Source organism: Cibotium barometz, chromosome 57 (assembly GCF_041138505.1).
Source record: "Cibotium barometz isolate CiBa-2024 chromosome 57, ASM4113850v1, whole genome shotgun sequence".
Taxonomy (NCBI): domain Eukaryota; kingdom Viridiplantae; phylum Streptophyta; class Polypodiopsida; order Cyatheales; family Cibotiaceae; genus Cibotium; species Cibotium barometz.
The window spans coordinates 35,248,104-35,254,105 of NC_141102.1; the positions used below are offsets into that span (position 1 = coordinate 35,248,104).

Here is a 6,002-nt window from a genome sequence, read left to right on the forward strand (position 1 = left end):
TCTCAACAGCATTGGAAGGCAGTTAAACGCATCTTTTGCTACTTGAGTGGCACCATACATCTTGGGTTGTTTTATCCCAAGAGGGGGGATCGTTGCTGCCAGATTTACATGCTTTTTTTGGACTCAGATTGGGCTGGTTGCTATGACACAAGAGTGTCCACAAGTGGTTTTTGTTTCATGCTCGGTAGCTCATGCATATCTTGGTTGAGCAAGAAGCAACCTACTATGGCCACTTCTAGTTGTGAAGCTGAGTACAGGAGGACAGCTTTCACAGCTACGGTTGAGTGTGTGTGGCTCAGACGGCTTATGGCTGACTTGGGTGTTGAACAGGAGTCTGCCACCTCTATCTACACTGACAGTCAGAGCGCATTGGCAGTTGCGAGAAACCCAATTTTTCATGCTCGCACAAAGCACATTGAGGTGCATTATCACTATGTCAGGGAGAGACTCTCAGCAGGAGAGATCAGCTTAGCATATGTGCCAACTCAGGACAACCTCGTCGATCTTTTCACAAAGGCGCTTCCTCGTGAGAAGTTTGAAGCTTCCCGCAAAGCTTTGGGCTTGCTCCCCTTTGTGGACTGTACTTTGAGCATGGCACTTCCCTATACATGAGTGCCAGCTCTCGTTCACACCATCACTCCCAGGGGAGATTTGTTGCCATATATATAGGTAGTGATGTGTGTGAACACACTTAGGACCGCCGGGGCACTTTTTCCCTCCTTAGGAGATTTTTCCCCCGACTTGTAAATACACCCATCATTCTAGGGCTAACTGATCTTTTGTACATTGACACAATCTAATACACTGTGTGTTGTGTGCATTCTTGCTTTTTCTTCTCTCCAAGCTTTGTGTGCTTTCCTGCAACCTTAATTCCAACAATAGATCTACACAAAGAAGGGAAACGAAGCTGGCCAAAGCAAACCAAGCAGAACTGGACCTGAACGCAACTCATACAAGAGTAAAGCAAACAAAGAAAGCTGCACGACGAGCTACTATAGCAGTTGAGATTGGCAACTCCGCCAGCTAATGCCATAAACAATCAAGTAAACATTCTCTGTCTCAGCAATAGCTAATAAATCTTCATGAGACACAATAGTGCGACAGCAGCAGGCAACACAGGCAACATAACAACTAAAGGCCAAAGCACAAAATCTAGAGTATGATGCCTACTCGCTCGCCAAATTCAAACAGCAATATGAAGAAGAAGAATGGGAACTTCCTGTAAACCCATACAAGCTTGACGAATTTCTCCGCAAATACAAACTAGAGGACATGTCCACATCCCATACTCCAAGATCTTCATCACAAGATCCCAAATGATGTTGCGTAGCTACTACAAAAGGAAAGATGAAGAAGAACCAGGTATCTATTGATGAAGACAGAGAGGCTCTGTAGAGCAGCTGGACTCCAACCCACAGATACAAATATCTGCTAAACTATTCTTTCATTCTTTAAACTACCAAGCAGTGCATACTAATGCAGACAACATTTTTGATATGATTCAATCCCACGATAATAAGGGAGGCTTAGGATGTGATCCACAGGAAGCAGACAAGTACTAGCGTAATAAAGAGTCGTCCCAATCACACCACCATCAACCACCCCCACCTATCCATTAAACCTCTGATCAACCTCTAAGGCAGCTGATGGTACAAAGTCACCGAGTGTGCCAGGTGTTGAGCGTTCGACAAGAGCTGATTGGTGGGACCTAAGGAACTGGATGGAGAACATAGGTCGATAAATTAAAAGCCAGTACATTGACAACCGTGCACAGACAACGACGCACATGTGCGTCTACTGTAATCATATGTACTTTATTATAACAGTTTGATAACATAATGATTCTTGTAATAGTAAGGGCGATGACTGGATGGGACAAGAAGAAGGTCCTTCCAAGATAGCAACGAAGGAAGCAGTTAGCAGTTAGGAGATAGATATATAGAGGGATCGAGAAAACAGTAAACACATAGTTAGTCTGAAGTAGAATAGCATTCTAAAAGCTTAACAGTAATACATAGCGCTTGAGCTTTATTCATTGTGTCCTGTCTGAGTGAGTGAGTGAGAAAGTGAGCTTCTATGGTTCTGTGTGCATTCTCTGATTAGGCTGATGATTTGTGAGTTCTAAACCCATTGGGCTTAGGCATTAATAGATTTGCTTCTAACCAGTCGTAATTGTCTTGTTCGTCGGATTGACCACCAACATTCCTTGCAAGCAAAACACACACACACAAGAGAGAGAGCAAGACACAAGAGAGATGGATGGCTTAATTTTTTAATGTATTCTTCTCTTCTCTACAACCATTAACATAAAGAGATAATAGTACATATTATAAGGGAAAGCACTCTCCTACTATAACATACAATGGTCGGTCCATAGAACTTGACTACATGAGCTGGCGCTATAACTATGCCATAATTCTTGTACTCCAAACTGGCTCTAGCACAGAGCCTGTTATCTACTCACGACATATCAACTATCATCTCACGAACCGTGCCAATGGCATAAGTGCAAATGCTATCACCCATGCGAGTCATGAATGTTCACAGCACTAGTTGAGCTCAATATCTCAACACTCAACCCACTTGGTAGCTAATTATCTACAAGCTTGATAGCAAACATCACATGTAATAAGCTCTCAAAAATCCTGGTACCCTTAAAAAAATACCATTTGGTTAGGAACTAGCCCATCTACACCAATCATTCATAGGCCTAGTAGTTAGGACTCCTACAGACCTTGAATGACTCTTAACCAACCCTAAGAAACAATGCTCACATACAAGGTTGGCATTTGATCATCTCACCTTATAGGGCCATGCAAATTCATCTTATTCTAAAGGCTACTAGCTCATAAGATTGCAACGTGGGTAAAATGCATACAAGTGTTGCTGCTATGGTATAATAGCTTGACTATGATTCCCATGCATTATTTTAATGCAACCTTTTATAACTACCTTTAGTGATTAGTAAGCATGTTCAATGCTTTGTATCATATGTACTAGCCAATATTAACATCCAATGTACCATCTATTAATTATTGGTATTCTTCAAGAACTATGTTATAAGATATGTCCACCTTTTTCAACTACTACCTTTAGTGATTAGTAAGCATGTTCAATGTTTTGTGCTCATATATAGTAGCCAATATTAACATTCAATATAAGTTTTTGTGTTTTAAAACAAAGAGAGTGATAACAAGAACATGATAGGTTTTCTTTGCATACCCTCATGCTCTTTCATAGCAAGAAATAAGTCATAAGATACCTTTGATGGAAACTAACACCTAAATGGAAAGGCACAAGGATTAGCTCCAAAGCCCTCAATGGATCTTCAATAAGAACCACGAGAGCCAAGCATGTGCTCATCAACCCACTTGGTACAAGCATGATGACAATTGCAAACAAAGCAAAACCCTAGTACCCTAAAAAAATTCCACTTTGTTAGGAAGTAGCCATCTACACCAATCATGTATAGGCCTGGTAGTTAGGAATCCTATAGACCCTAAATGACTCTTAACCAACCCCCGAGAAACAATGCTCACCTACAAGGTACATCTGATCATCTCACCTCAATAGGGCCTTGCAAATTCTGCCTTTTCTTAAGGCTACCAGCTCCTAAAGGTTGCCAAGTGGGCAAATGCATAACAATGTTGCTACTACGATGAGACAGCTTCACCACAATTACCATGCATTATTTAATGCATATTTTGATAAATGCTTATAGATCTTTTGAGCAATATTGTTTGCAATTACTTATGTTGTATTGAAACAGCTTTTAAGTGTTTTCAAGAGATTGTGGTTGATATGCCAATATTGGGGACTTTGGGTGTCCAAAATTCCCAAACATGCGTTGGATATTACTAAGTGTGTAAAGCAAGCTCACTTGACAAAAGTTTGGAAGAATGTAGATAAAATAGTCTTTGTTGTCAACATTTAGCTCATGAGCTATGGCTAATGATAGAGCAAGTAAAGATGATGACAAATGGAAATTGGCATTGAAACACAGGTGCTATTCAAGATATTGTGTTTCAAGTCAGGCTTTTCCCATCCAACTACTTCATCTCCCATTGCTTCCGCCATGGAGCCTAGGGCAAAACATTGTAATCCATTACAACTGTTGTGTAGGTCGTGAGCTAATCCTCCAGAAAGAAATGTCACCTTCATAGGGCAACAATCTCTGTGGTTCACAATGGGATATTATTATTGGCCTTAATCCTTGCATATTTAGCAAGCGAAATTCACCAAGGCAACCTTGGCTCTGTTGCATTTCATGATATTGTGGATAAGCTGCTTGATCTGTTGGAGTATCCATAACAGAAGAGGGTTAGCTCTTGCATTTCATTAGATCATTGACAACATGGAACAAAAGCCCCAAAGCACGGCCATATTGTTTGAGATTCTCAATGTCTTCCTCAGTGGCACCCCCTATGATGGCACACCACATGGTGGAGCCCTCTGCGAGCACAGCCATCTTGCGCAGATGGGTGGCTTGGAGACCTTCCACATCTAGGCTAGAGTTAGGGCCAGGGTTTTCTTATACCTGTGAGAAATTAGAATTAGGTTTCAAATTTTCTTTTGTCCTGTGAGATTAGCGTCAGGGCTTTGACCTGATACCTGTGTCAGATCCAGAAACCGGCCTGCTGCGATGCCCTCAGATCCAACAACCTCTCCTCAGCTCTGTGATCACATGCAGTACCTGATCTGTGGCTATGCCATGCGTTTGTGCAGCAACATGCTGTACAGCAAGGGCATAAAGGGCATCACTGGTGGCGAGAGTTTCCATGTCTTAGCCGAAGAATTTGTGATTGGAGGGGTAGCCGTAGTGCAAATCGTCGTCGTCCATACACAGAAGGTCATCATGGATGAGTGAGGCCGCATGCAGCATCTCCATGGTGCAAGTTGTGGGCATGACCCCCTCCGCCCCTCAAAAGCCTCGCGAAACACCGATAGCAGGAGGAAGAGAGAACTGAAATGTTTCACGCTAAAAATGTATAGAAATAAAAAATTGCAATGACACGTGGCTGAATGAGAGCTCACCATTCTTTTTGTTGCCTCATAGCTGCCTATGTAACAAGTGCTAAGTATGAATAATAATGGCTGTAGCAGACAAGCACTCAGACCTCCACTAGGGCTTCTCCACAGTTTCTTCAAGCTTTCTGCAAAAGCCTTCAGGTGTCCAAGCAACAATAGCTTGGTCACCAAGATTCGGGTGACCAAGCTATTGTTGCTGCTACAAGCTGCTTTCAAAGCTACTCTGCCGTCCCCGTTCCGCACGGTTCTGCAAAAGCCTTCAGGTGACCAAGCAATAATTGCTTGGTCACCAAGCTTCAGGTGATCAGGCTATTGTTGCTGCTGCAAGCTGCTTTCAAAGCTACTCTGTAGTCCCCGTTCCACATTGCGATCTCCACACAAGTGCAACTTTCCTGGAGTTAAAATCTTTAAACAGTTCCTGGAGAGCCTCTGGTTGAAATGAAACTAGAGGAAGATTGAACAAGAGGTAGAGGCTGGAATCAGAGGTGGATCGAGGCTCGAGTTGATATTAACCTGAAATCAGAGGTAGAGGCTCTAAGTGAAGCCCTTGTTGAGATTGAACCAGAGCAGATGAGGCGGAAGTTTATTGTTCAATAAGGCTGTGCTTTTCATCACCGTGCGCAATTTTTTCCCAGCTCAAATTCCCTTCTTTTCGGGCACCTTCTCTGTTCTCTGTCAACAACCAAGGGTCATTTCAGCCACGTCAGATCCCTGTCAACAACCCATCACAGCTGCATCACCGTCACAATCAGCAACTGCATCTGGAAAATCATCCGCTCTAACCAGAGCCTGCCTTGCAGGTGACCAAACTGCTTACTATTTTTGAAACTGTTGAGGAATTGTGCCAATGCCTTCACTATTTTTGCAAAGAAATTTTAATAAAACAACTTTTTTTCAGCTGCATTTTTCCCAGCTCTCTCTAACAGGATCATGCCACGTGGGTATGCTTCCAGATAACGGAAAAATGATGTAGT

General features: G+C 42.5%; 1 pseudogene across 1 annotated transcript in view; it reads right to left on the reverse strand.

The window, feature by feature from the left end:
- Positions 1-3,880: 3,880 nt before the first annotated feature.
- LOC147606697 (pentatricopeptide repeat-containing protein CRR2, chloroplastic pseudogene) overlaps positions 3,881-6,002 on the reverse strand; it is a 4,432-nt pseudogene continuing 2,310 nt past the window's right edge. Inside the window, exon 1 of the transcript XR_015264961.1 lies at positions 3,881-6,002. This exon is cut by the window's right edge and continues 2,310 nt beyond it. The product of XR_015264961.1 is annotated as a pentatricopeptide repeat-containing protein CRR2, chloroplastic pseudogene (transcript).